This window comes from Macaca fascicularis, chromosome 13 (genome assembly GCF_037993035.2).
Source record: "Macaca fascicularis isolate 582-1 chromosome 13, T2T-MFA8v1.1".
Classification (NCBI taxonomy): domain Eukaryota; kingdom Metazoa; phylum Chordata; class Mammalia; order Primates; family Cercopithecidae; genus Macaca; species Macaca fascicularis.
In genome coordinates this window covers 94,515,022-94,528,235 of record NC_088387.1, presented here as the reverse complement: position 1 = coordinate 94,528,235, position 13,214 = coordinate 94,515,022, and the positions used below count along the sequence as shown (strand labels likewise).

The following is a 13,214-nucleotide window of genomic DNA, read 5'->3' as shown; positions in this document are numbered from 1 at the left end:
CAAGCTGGTCTTAAACTCCCGACCTCAGGTGATCTGCCTGCCTCGGCCTCCCAAAGTGCTGGGATTATAGGTGTGAGCCACCGCACCTGGCCTAGGACAACTCTTGAATGGATTCTTAGCCTGGCCCCTCATGGGACACTCAACTGGGGTTGACAGAGGCTTCATTGACCCCAGGGCCAGAGAATGTAATCGTCCTCACGCACTCATACATTTAATGCATATATTTTTTGAGCACCTACTATGTACCAGGCCTTTTGGGGAAATGAGGCAGCCATATTGTATCAAAAGGCTAGACAGGACCTTTGAGTCACCTTTTTACCAGCAGGAGTCCTTCTGTCATCCTTATCCCACTCCCTCTACCATCCTGGACATAATTAAGGTTTAAACAAATTATTTTGTTGGCCAAAAAATTTGAATTTAGTAACTATTCATTTCCAAGTTTTTGGTAATCACATATTTACATATCTGCAAATAAATTCTGATCAAATAACACAAGATAATAGCTAACATTAGTACACTGAGTTAATATCCAGTCAGAAAAAAGCAAAGAAATTCAGCGTTTTAGCTATCCTGTTTATTCTGGTTGGGCTTTTTTAAATTTAAAAAGTAGCTGGCCGACTACATGGGGAATCAGTTCAAGGTTTTAGAAGCGGTGACATAACCGCTGGGTTTTGAAGGAGAAGAGTTCACAAGCAGAGCAAGAGGATGTTACAGGCAGAGGAGGCAGAATGGTCCAGGTGCTAGTCCTGATACCTCCATCCCCAGGTTGATCAACTGAATCAAGCTGTGGCTTGAACTCCATGGGTAGGAGCCAGAGTTTGGAATGGAACTCATGATGGTGGAGGTGGGAACCAGAAAGTGTATAGTTGAATGTTCTAGTCTTTCCATATCATAGTCCTGGAGAAATCGAGGCAGGGAATCCCACTGAAGTCCTCTTGGTTCCCAAGGCAGGAGGAGAAAAGAACACAGCAAAGGATAAACCAAAATTCTGCCCCAGAACTGGCCTGGAACCTGTCTCCCACCCTGACTGCCCCGCCCTTCAGCTCCAAGAACAAACCATTTATTTTCTATGATTTTTAAAAATTGGCTCATCTTATAAATGTTCCAGAGTCGGAACAAGCTGTGCCATGGCGAAACAAAAACCGCTGAACAAATAAACAAGGCAGGCTGTGAGGCTGGGGAAAGCGCTGGACGCGGGCCCCCAACCAGGTCCATGGGTTTCGGCAAGTCTGTTGAGTCTGGGCCTCTGTTTCTTCCTCTCTAATCGGAGGGGTGGGATAATGGGAGTTTTGGGGTCTCTTCCAGTTCTGTGACCGAAACAAGTTGCACAGAGAGGGGAAGAATGCAAAGCTGCCAGTTCAGAAGCCTCCTTCCCTCCCACTGCATGGTGAGGCTAAGAGCTGGGAGCAGGGTGCATCTCCTCCTAGGCAAAAATTGAAACCAGACGTCAGCCATTTGCTTGTTCACTCATCCGACACTGGGTATCCAGTGCTGGGTGCTCTGCTGCCCCTTCCCTTAAGGAGCACACACGGAGTTATGAGGTGGTCTAGCAGAGGAGAGAAGGGACAGACAGTTCCTTGCATGCACCGAGGCCCTGCCCACCCCAGGGCCTTTGTTCCTGCTATTCCACCACCTAGATTGTCAACCTCTCCCTCCTTCTTGTTCTTCAGGGCCAGCTTAAATGTTATTTCCTTGGAAGGCTTTCCCTGAGCACCCTGTATAGGGTGGGCCCGCCCCCCCATCTCTCCCATCTCTACTGCCACACTCCATTCCCCCCACAGAATTTATACTGTTTGGAATTATGCCTGCCTGCTTATTTAGTCATTTATTTTCCATCTTCTGACTAGAAGATAAGCTACGTGAGAGTAAGAATTCTGTTTGTATTTATCACTTCTGGGCAATTAGCAGCATATACTTGGAGAGTATGTGAATAATTTTTTGGCAGGTGCCAGGGTTTCTACATAGACTACCTCATTTAAGTCCCCTTAACATCCCTAAGAGAGAGACATTGTACTACTATCTTCCTTTTAGGGTGAGGAGACAGAAGCCTAGGGATGAAATATCTTGCAGTTGGGAGCCTGGATTTGAACCTGTGTCTAAGTCAGGGCTCTTTCTACTTTGCCATGGTGTGGGGGCAGAGGACACCAGGCTCTGGGCATGGCGCCTTGGCTCTTTTTTTCTTTTTTAACTTTTTCTTTGAAATAATTTTAATTTACTGAAAAACTGCAAGGCTGGTGCATAGAAATCCTTCACTCAGGTTCGCCAAATGTTAACACTTTGCTACATTTTAATATTCTGAGTGTGTACATACCTGTTTATACTTAGTTTCTTTTTTTGAACCATTTGAGAGTAAGCTGCAGACACTATACCTTTTACCCTTAAATACTTTCTCAAGAACACAGACATTCTATTACATAATCAGGGAATTTAACATCGATATAATACTTATTTTATTTTATTTTTGGAGACAGGGTCTTGCTCTGTCACCCAGGCAGGAGTGCAGTAGTGTGATCATAGCTCACCGTGGCCTCAAACTCCTCCAGGGCAATCAAGCAATTCTCCTGCCTCAGCCTCCTGAGTAGCTGGGACTATAAGTGCACACCACCGTGCCCGGCTAATTCTTAAATTTTTTTTGTAGAGACAGGGTCATGCTCTGTTGCCCAGGCTGGTCTCAAACTCCTGGCTTCAAGCAATCCACCCACCTTGACCTCCCAAAGTGCTGGGATTACAGGCATGAGCGCCGTTTAAAACTATTATTTAATATATACTTAATATTAAAATTCAAATAATGCCCTTAATAGAGATTTTTTTCTCGCCCAGAATCCAATCCAGATCATACATTCCACGTAGTCATTGTCTCTCTTTAATTTTTAATTTAGAAGAGTTCTCAGCCCTTCTTTGTCTTTCATGACATTGATATTTTTCGAGAGTATAGGCCAGTTGTTTTATAGAATGCCCCTCAATTTGGGCTAGTCTGATGTGTGCTTATAATTAGACCCAGGTTAGGCATTTGCTGGCAGGAATCTCACAGAAGTGGCGCTGGGGCCTCAGTACATCCTATCAGGAGCCATGTGATGTCTGTTTGTCCCAGGCCTGGTGATGTTAACTCTGATCTCGTGGTTAAGAAGATATTTGCCAAGTTTCTCCACGGAAAAGTTATTATTTTTTTCTTTTATAATTAATAAGTAATGGGGGGATATTTACGTCTGTGACTATCTTGTCCTTATCAAACTTGCATCCTTTAATGATTCTTGACTGAATCAATTATTACTATGACAGTTGCAAAATAGAACTTTTGTTTTGTTTTGTTTTTAGAGAGAGAGAGGACCTCACGTTGTTGCTCAGGCTGGAGTGGCGCGATCATAGCTCACTGTAACCTCAAAAGGCCTGGGCCCAGATGATCCTCCCGCCTCATCCTCCCAAAGTGCTGGGATTAGAGGTGTAAGCCACCACACCTGGCCCTAAATCAAGACCTTGGTTCTGGTTTTCAGTCTGGTGTCTCTATTGCAAGATGATAGGGTGGAATGGAAGGGCAGATGGAGCAGGAGATCTAATTAGGCACACAGTGGGTTTCTCAAATGGCTATTGAGGTGGAAGGTGACTGCTGCTGACTTGCTGACCTTATTTACTAAGTAAAACTCTGGAGAATCAGATGGGATTTTACATGATAAAAGGTATTAATTCCTAATGGAATGATTTCCATTTACCTACCCAGCACTTACTAAATCTCAAACATCACATCAGCCATTTAGTGTACATGATTTTACTTAGTCCTCATAACAACTCTATGAGAGCATATTGTCTCCAATTTACAGATGAGGAAACTAAGACTCAGCAACGTTAAGGCACGTGCCTAAAGTCGCACAGCTGGGAAGTGTAAGACTCGATTCAAATCAAGATCTGCTGGGTTCCAGAGTGCTCGCTGTTTTCAGTGGGAAAGAGCTCCGGGTGGCAGTCAGCCTTGATACACATTCCAGGTAATGCCAGTTTTCCTCATCTTAGAAATGAGGTATGTTCCAAAAGTGGATGTCAAACCTGGGTGTCCAAGTCTTGCAAAAGACTGGTGAGGTCCTCAGTATAGTTATCTATGGCACCAGCCAGGTGGTCCTTACAGATAACTCTGCTCTGTGAGCAGCGCCCTGGCTGGGAGAGCCTCTTGGGTTACTCCGCTGTTGACGCCTTCAGCTCAGGTGGCAGAGCCATCCCCAGACAGTGACTCATCAGTTCCCCTTGCCCAGTATTGCTACATCTCCTGTGCTTAGAAAGGCAGGAAACTGAACTCTGGTATTTTAGAAAGCCTCTCAACAATAACCTTGATTAAAAGGGGATTTTCCAGTTAACCCCGGAGAATTTCAGTTAACCAAAGACTTATTGTATTCTAGTTCTCTGAAATGTAGTAATCCACATACAGTGTGTATTTATGGTAATTCTCATTCATCAGACAATTCAATTAAACAGGATTTCCCCACCATTTAGAATAAGCCACAGAACCACAGAATTACCAAGTTTTTTAAAAAGGCCTTGGGGATCATTTAATGGGATCCTTCATTGTACAGATGAGGAAACTGAGGTCCCAGAGAAGGGATATAACTTATTAAAGATTATTTAGCTCATTACTGGTATAACCAGAACTAGAAACTCCCAATCCAAAGCGCTTTCTGTCATCTAAGAGTTATCACAAAGCAGGAAATCTTTATATCCAGGGTTACCTGCAGGCTAAACTTAGCCTGCAGTGGTATTTTGTTTGGTTTGCACAGTATTTTAGAAGTTGGCAATTTTAATCTAAAATCCAAATTTGGTATTTCTTAAAAAAAAAAAAAAAAGGAAACTCTGGACACACTGGGCCTGATATCAATAAAGGGGGCCTAAGTAGTAACAAATCCTCTAGACTGGGGACCTGGAGTCTAGACGCCATGTCCTGCCACTCCCTATCACTATGCACCTGCCCTGCCTCACCCATGTCACGACCTGCCTGGACCCTGCAGGCACTGGAATGTGGGCTCTCTGCTTCTGGGTGAAGGGTGCTCCTTGGTTAATTTTTAAAAGGAGAGCTCAAGTGAGCCAGATTGAAAAATAGGGGAGACCATGAGGAATCAGAAGCACTTGTGTTAAGTGCCAGGCTGTAGCAACAGGCGTCCCAGCTGGCCCTGAGCAAGCTCAGATCAGGGGCTGGGAAAGACCTCTAGGAGCTTCTCATTTGGGTAAAAAATGTGAAAAGTTAAATAACCATAGGAGGGATGTCACTTGGCAAGACTGGGGGAATTGGCAGAGTGAATGGAACAGGCAAGATGTGCTAACGCAGCTCAAAGGGTCTATGTTCAAAGGAAGTCTCTAATGGAGGTGGGTCTTGGTTCAGATATCAACCATTTTAGAGGATGGAGAGACTATGGGCAGAGAAAACAGCCATGGAGCTCCTGGGACCGTTGGACCTGAGGGCTAGGAATAGATGACTAGAGATGGGAAAAGGAAGGAAGAGTTGGATACCAGAGCAACACCCCAAAGGAGGCATGCACAGGGTTTGGTGCCTACATGCAGGTAGAAGAGGAAAGGAGAAGAGCCAAAGTTGATGAAAGCTTTGTGCCTGGGTGAGAATGGTCATGTACCAAACAGAAAAGGGAAACCAGCTGGGAAAGCTGCTTTGGGGGAAGATGAGGAACTCATTTTTAGATATGTTGAGTTTGAGATGACAACAGGGCTTAAGTTTAGAGTTGTCCAATGGGCAGCTGAAATTGGGACTGGGAATCAGGAGGTCAGAGCTGGTAACCTAGAGGAGACAACTGGAACCACCAAAAGCAATGAGGTTCCTCTCCCAGAGGCAGGAGGCCGGGAACAGGGAACTGAAGGCAGCATGATAAACGCTGGATAATAGGCACCCTTGAAAAAAAAAAAAAAAAAGAAAGCCCAGGACTGGGCATGATGGCTCACACCTGTAGTCCCAGCACTTTGGGAGGCCAAGGTGGGCAGATCACTTGAGGTCAGGAGTTCGAGACCAGCCTGGCTAACATGGCAAAATCCTGTCTCTACTAAAAATGCAAAAATTAGCCAGCATTGGTGGCGCATGCACCACCTGTAATCCTAGCTACTTGGGAGGCTGAGGGGCAGCAGAATCACTTGAACATGGAAGGTGGAGGCTGCAGTGAGCTGTGCCACTGCACTTCAGCCTGAGAGAGCAGGACTCCATCTTAAAAAATAATAATAATAAAATAAAGCTCAGGAAAGGAAAAGGAGCCAGCACTAGAGAAGGAGCAATCAGAGGGGCAGGAAGAGAACCAAGCTGGAGTAAAACTGCAGACATCTCCCAAGGCGGGGAGAAGGCATTAGGACAGTAACCGGAGGGTGCGCCAGAGAAAATGCAAACTCTAATAAAGACGGAGGAAGGCGAGTTTGCAGGTGGTAGTGATGGAGTCCGTGGGGTGGATGAGACCGAGGAACCCTTTTTAACACCTGTGGGAAAAGGGGCTGCGGACTGAAGAGCAGGCTGGCCTCCAAGGTTGACTGCCAAGCTAGCTGTTCTGCATCTGCCTGGGGTGGTCTCTTACTGCTCACTCATTATTCGGGAGATAGGATGGCTTTTCTCACATCACTGCCTTATTTTGGAGTCAGTTTACCCATCTTTATTTTTTATTTATTTATTTTTTTGAGATAAGTCTTGCTCTGTCGCCCAGGCTGGACTGCAGTGGTGCCATCTTGGCTCACTGCAACCTCCATCTCCTGGCTTCAAGCAATTCTCATGTCTCAGCCTCCTGAGTAGCTGGTATTACCTGCATGTGCCACCACACCTGGCTAATTTTTGTATTTTTAGTAGAGACAGGGTTTCACCATGTTGGCCAGGCTATTCTTGAACTCCTGACCTCAAGTGATCTGCCCGCCTCAGCCTCCCAAAGTGCTGGGATTACAGGTGCCCAGTGGCAGTTTACCCATCTTTAGTTTAAAAACCACAAAACTTTATTGGATGCTGCCCACCCTGAGGGGCAACAGACAAGTGTGAGTTACTCAAAAGAAGCAAATTAGGCCTTCTCCTTTGACAGGGAGGTGCATGTGAAAGGTGCCTCCCTGTGCACTGACTCACTTAGTCTTGTGAGGGAAGCTTTATTACAGTTCCCCATTGCACAGATGAAGCTGGGGCTCAGGGAGGCCAAGCGAATGAAACTACTAAGTATGTAATTGGAACCCAAGTCTCCTGGAATCCAAATGCAGTGTCCTTTCCACTACTAGATGCCTGCAGGACCCAGGTAATGAACTAGGCCAGAGACCTAAAGAGCAGGACAGCTACCAATGTGACCTCCATCTGCCCACATGGGGGTGAGATCCTTACCCATACAAAGACAGTTTTAAAAACATTGATTAAATGTAAAGAGGTTGGGGCTGGGGCAGGCTGGCTCATGCCTGTAATCCCAACACTTTGGGAGGTCAAGGAGGGCGGATAGCTTGAGGTCAGGAGTTTGAGACCAGCCTGGCCAACATGGTGAAATCCTGTCTCTACTAAAAATTTAAAAATTAGCTGGGTGTGGTGGTGGGTACCTGTAGTCCCAGCTGCTTGGGCGTCTGAGGCAGGAGAATCGCTTGAACCCGGGAGGCAGAGGTTGCAGTGAGCCGAGATCGCGCCACTGCACTCCAGACTGGGCGACAGAGCAAGACTCTGTCTCAAAAAAAAAAAAAAAAAAAGGTAATGAGGCCGATAGAGGGAGAGGGGACCCAGACATAGGGAGCAGTGAGTCGGTTTGGGATGAAACTGGCAGGAGCAGGCAGATACACACAGTGTTCAACCTCGGAGCTGGGCTTTTAGCCTGGGGTCCTGGCGCCCCTAGGGTGTCAGGAGGTGACGGGCCTGAAGCTACAGGCAGAATCCTAGTGTCTGTGTGGGCCGAAGGCTTGCTCTGGACACTTTCATCAGATTCTCAAAGGGGCCCGTGTCCAGAAAAAAAACCGTGTTAAACCTCCGATATGGAAGCATCTGCAGTCCCCTGCCCGGATCCGGGACGCTATGGTGCAATGTATCCCCCGTCCCCGTCACTTTTTCTAAATCCTTGCCTAGAAATCCCGCGTGGCTGGACTCTTTCACCCTGCACGGGGAGAAGCCCTCCTCGGGAGCCTGTCTGGGGGCCGGCCTGGCCGAGTGGCTCCTCTAAGACGCAGGCGCGGCCGGAGGGCGCGGGGCTCGGGCAGGATCGCGCCGCCGCCGGGCCGGGAGGGGGCTGCGGGCGTGCAGCGGATGTCACGGCTTACCTCAGAGCCCAAATTAGAAGGCTGAAAAAATCACAGCAGGAAATAATGTGCTGCCTAAAATAGAAGCATCAACTGGGAGAGAGGCCGGGGAGTAGGTGGCATCTGAGGCTCCCGCCGCGTCCTCCCCAGCGGCTGCCTGACGCGGCGTCAGAGGCGCGCGGGTGGCGCCCGGCCAGAGGGGCCGAGAGGCCCGGGCGGCGCAGGGCGGTAGGAGGCTGAGAGCAGGGCACCGCCCCTCCGCCCCCTCCCCTGCTCCCCACACCCCTTCCCTCCTCCTCTCTTTCCCTCCCCTACGCCCCCCACCTCCTCCTCCCTCCCCCTGACCCGCTTCCCCTACACCTGGGCTGGTCCTCCCCCATCCACTCCTCTCCCACACCCCCTCAACTCTCCCCTCCCTCCCCCTGCCCCACTCCCCACATAACTGGGCTGCTCCTGCCCCTTCCACCCCTCCCTGCTCCCTCCCTGACCCCTTCCCCTCCTCCCCACCCCTTTATCTCAACTTCACCCCCTTTCCTCCTACACCCCTCCCGTGTACCCACCCCCTGCCCTTTGTCCTCCTTCCTCCTCTTCCCCACGTCCCACTCTCCTTTCCACCTCCTTGTAATCCCTCTTTCTCCTCCGCCCCGCCCCCCTTTAGTCTCCCACCTCCCCTACAGCCTCCTGCCCCTGCCTCCTCACAGCCCCCTACTTACCCTACTGCCTCCCTCCTTGGGCCCCTTCCTCCCCAAAGGCCCCTCTGTTTTCTCCCATTCCAGCCCCTGACCAGGCCCTGCCCCTCTGCTGGGGTCGGGCCCCACACAATAAGCTTCCTGGGAGCCCTCATTGCCTTCCTGGTCAACCCGGCCAAAGGCCCCCCCAGCAGCTGCAGCCCTGGAGGTCAGCCTCGCCCTGGCTTACCGCAGGGGCCCCTCCTCACCACCCACCTCTGCATCTTCCCCACACATTTGCCTGGTGTCTGAGAAAGGGCCCGCAGGAGGGGCGTTCCTTTCCCAGGTCTCCCTCAGGAGGGATGAGAGGAAGCAAAATCTTGGTCTGCAAACCGGGTTGGTCCTCCCGACGGCCACATCCACAAGGATGACCCTCAGAGGGGCTCCCCAACTGGCCGGGAGATTCGTCCAGCTGGGCGCCCTGCTACACAGCCCCGTCAAGGGCAAACAGCCATGTACTTAAATGATAAAGGGCGGCCCTTACAGAGCGTGTATATGTGCATTATTAGCTCCTTCAAGCCTCACAACTCCGTAAGCTATGCACTTTTATTATCTCCGTATTACAGATGACAAAACTGAGACACAAAAGATGAATCAGCTTGGCCGTGTTCACAGAGCCCGAGTGTGGAAAAGCCAGAATCCAGACCCAGACCCTGTCTGCAGCGTCGCGGCTCCTCTTGCTCCTCACCAGCCACTGCCTCTCAGCTTAGTGCTCTTCCACCCGGCTCTTCTTTCTTAAAAGTGAGTTTCATCTTTTTTGTTTGTTTGTTTTTGTTTTTTCTGAAAGTAAGCATGAAGCATTTCAGGTGCTTGGAGATTTTCAGTTTTTAAAATTCTGATAGTCTCATTTTTACTTCTCTGGGTGTTTCCCCCGCCAGCTGTTGCTCTCCTGAAAACTGTCTCGCTCGTTTTTGCCGGTTCCCAGTGCTGTGCGTCCTCATCGCATTCTTTCGTGCTCCAGGGCCCTGCCTACACACATATGTGCTGCCCTCCTTCCCTCCTGCCTCCTGCCTCTGTGTTGCCCTGGGGCTAACAGCTAACTTGCCAAACAGAATCGTAAGGAGAGGTGTGTGGCTGATGTGGCATCACGCAGGCTTGGTTCCCTGGAGGCCGCTTGTTATTGGGATAAGCAGTAAGAAATAGTGGCTGAGATTGTGAGTAGGGGAGTAGAGGCCTCCACAGGCTGAGATTGTGAGTAGGGGAGTAGAGGCCTCCACAGACTAAAAGAAATGTCAGAATAAAATAATAATATAGCTAATATTCATGAATACTTACTAAATGCAAAGCTTTGTGCTAAGTATTTTCCAGGAATTATTTCAGTTAAGTGACACAATAACCCTATGACATTGATATCATCAGCATTTGACAGAAAACTCAGGGTCATGTAAGGTTTAGAGCTGAGATTCTGGTGCACTTAACCAGTATGCTCACTGCAAATGAAGAACGGTGTTATAGTTTCTGTGTTTATCTCCAGAATGGAAATATCTTTGTCATTTGGCAAACTATAAAAGTAATAGGTGTTCATTGTGAAACATGAAAACAACACAGAAGTATATATAATAAAATATATAAGTCTCTCCCATAAGCCCCCTCTTCATAGATTTTAATACATGTATACATTTTAAGATATCTGATATCATACCATCATATTCTTTATGGATATCCTGACATGTCAGGGCACACCTGATGATTATTTCCAGAATTCTAGCAATGGAATTGGTGGGTCAGAAGGTATAAACATTTTGGTCACATGTTGAAATGGAGAAGTTACTGTTTTATTTAAAGCCATCATATACTGTTGCCCAGGCTGGACTGCAGTGGCGTGATCTTGACTCACTGCAAACTCCCCCTCCTGGGTTCAAGGGATTCTCCTGCTTCAGCCTCCCGAGTAGCTGGAATTACAGGCGCGTGCCACCTAATTTTTATATTTTTAATAGAGACGGGGTTTCACCATGTTGGCCAGGATAGTCTCGAACTCCTGATCTCAAGCGATCTGCCCACCTTGGCCTCCCAAAGTGCTGGGATTACAGCCGTGAGCCACTGTGCTCGGCCTAATTAGTACAGTCCTAAAGCAATTTGTTAACATGTACCAAGAGACTTTAAAATGTTCACACCTTTTACCCCATAGCAATTCCATTTATGGAAGTCTCTCTATCCCAGGGAAATAAATGAAAACAGCAATATTTAGCATTATGATAGCCATATTTGGGGCATCACTTAAATGTCCTCCAATAAAGAAATAGTTAAGTAAGTCATGAAAAAAATTAAGAACATTTCCTTGCTGGAATATTATATAGTGATTAAAATTGTGGTTATGAACTGCAAAAATGTGGTGGAAGTTCTTAGAATGTAGTCAAATTTAAAAAGTAATATACAAAATTGTATATATTCTATGATTACAGCTGTATGAACAGAAATTGTAAAGAAATAGTAGCAAAATGATATCAATGGTTATGTTAGGGTATTGAGATTAATGTGGTTTTTCTTTTTCTTTTTTTTTTTTTTTTTCTGAGACAGAGTCTCTCTCTGTCACCCAGGCTGGAGTGCATTGGTGCAATATTGGCTCACTACAACCTCTGCGTCCTGGGTTCAAGAGATTCAACTGCCTCAGCCTCCTGAGTAGCTTGGACTACAGGTGCTACTGTAGTCCAATAGTCCAATAGCACGCCCAGCTAATTTTTGTATTTTTAGTAGAGACAGGGTTTCACCATGTTGGCCAGTCTGGTCTCGACCTCCTGACCTCAGGTGATCCGCCTGCCTTGGCCTCCCAGAGTGCTGGGATTACAGGCATGAGCCATGGTGCCCAGCTGGTTTTTCTTTCTTTCTTTCTTTCTTTTTTTTTTTTTTTGAGACAGAGTTTCGCTCTGTCGCCCAGGCTGGAGTGCAGTGGCAAGATCTCTGCTCACTGCAAGCTCTGCCTCCCGGGTTCTTGCCATTCTCCTGCCTCAGACTCCCGAGTAGCTGGTATTACAGGCACCCGCCACCAGGCCCAGCTAATTTTTTTGTAGTTTTAGTAGAAACGGGGTTTCACCATGTTAGCCAGGATGGTCTCGATCTCCTGACTTCGTGATCCGCCCACCTTGGCCTCCCAAAGTGCTATTATAGGCGTGAGCCACCGCGCCTGGCCTGGTTTTTCTTTTTTATTCTCTAATATGGTTTGTTTGTTTGTTTTTATTTTTGAGACGGAGTCTCACTCTGTCGCCCAGGCTGGAGTACAGTGGTGCGATCTTGGCTTACTGCAACCTCCACCTCCCAGGTTCAAGTGATTCTCCTGCCTCAGCCTCCCGAGTAGCTGGGATTACAGGCGCCCGCCACCTCCCCCAGCTAATTTTTTGTATTTTTAGTAGAGAGGGGATTTCACCATATTGGCCAGGCTGGTCTCGAACTCCTGACCTTGTGATCTGCCCACCTTGGCCTCCCAAAGTGCTGGGATTACAGGTATGAGCCACCACGCCTGGCCTCTAATGTGGTTTATTTTTGTAGTAAAAATTATATTTACTTAAGAACTAGAAAATAGATGGAAATTATCAGAAGGCTCTGCTTCCTTTATTCCTCTCTGGATTTGAGTTTCTACTCCTATGAAATGAAGCACTGAGCCTGGAATTAGATGACTTCTAAGTTATCCCAGTTTTGATATTGTATGTTTTCTTATATAATCAGGTGGCTCTGCTGCTGATTCAAAGCCAAAATTCAGTCTTCACGTTGAAAACAGATCAGACCAGAACCTGTTCTGTGACCATTAGCTTAGGCTATTCCTACATATGTCAAAGTATCCACGTTAATTGGAAGAAAAGGGAAACAATGTTGTTTGAACCTGTGTAGCTGCACCTTTAGGCTTGGTGTTCCCACTGGGAAGTAGAGGCTACCAGGCTTGGGAGTCCTGGGACCAGATGTTTAGAACAGTGACTTCTTGACCCATCCCACTTTGAGGGGCTGTGTCCCTCATTCCCTCCTCTATCAGCCCGGATACTGATGGTGTGTGAGGCTCTCCCATGGCCGTGCGTTGCTCCCTCTACAGTGACAAGGCATGTTTGGAGACTATTTCCTCTGCTGGGTGGAGAGCTCTTTGAAGACAAGGACTGAGTTTTTATTCCAGTACCTGAACAGTGAATGGATGAATGAGTGTGAGCATGAAGAAAGCCTGTTACATGGGAGACTCAGTAGGATTTCACTGAACCTGTGAAGTAAGTAAGGCTAGCAGTCAGAGAAGCATGTTGTGAGGTCACTGGTCTGTAGGGGGGCGTGTGTGTATGTGTGTGGGTGTGTGTGTTTGCAGGGAAG

General features: G+C 47.6%; 2 long non-coding RNA genes across 9 annotated transcripts in view; one reads left to right on the top strand and one right to left on the bottom strand.

The window, feature by feature from the left end:
* Window positions 1-552: 552 nt before the first annotated feature.
* LOC135966918 (uncharacterized) lies at window positions 553-8,385 on the bottom strand. The gene is made up of 2 exons (XR_012422539.1): window positions 8,227-8,385; window positions 553-934 (listed from the first exon to the last, which is right to left on the bottom strand). It is a non-coding gene; the product is annotated as an uncharacterized lncRNA (long non-coding RNA).
* Window positions 8,331-13,214, top strand: part of LOC102134951 (uncharacterized) — a 67,215-nt gene continuing 62,331 nt past the window's right edge. For 7 of the 8 annotated variants that reach the window (XR_006691468.3, XR_010580645.2, XR_012422537.1 and 4 more), the window contains exons 1-2: window positions 8,331-9,102; window positions 9,500-9,674. This is a non-coding gene — a long non-coding RNA (uncharacterized lncRNA). Of the gene's footprint in view, window positions 9,103-9,499; window positions 9,675-9,811; window positions 11,262-13,214 lie in introns of those variants that run through there. The other variant, XR_012422538.1, reaches the window with a different exon arrangement.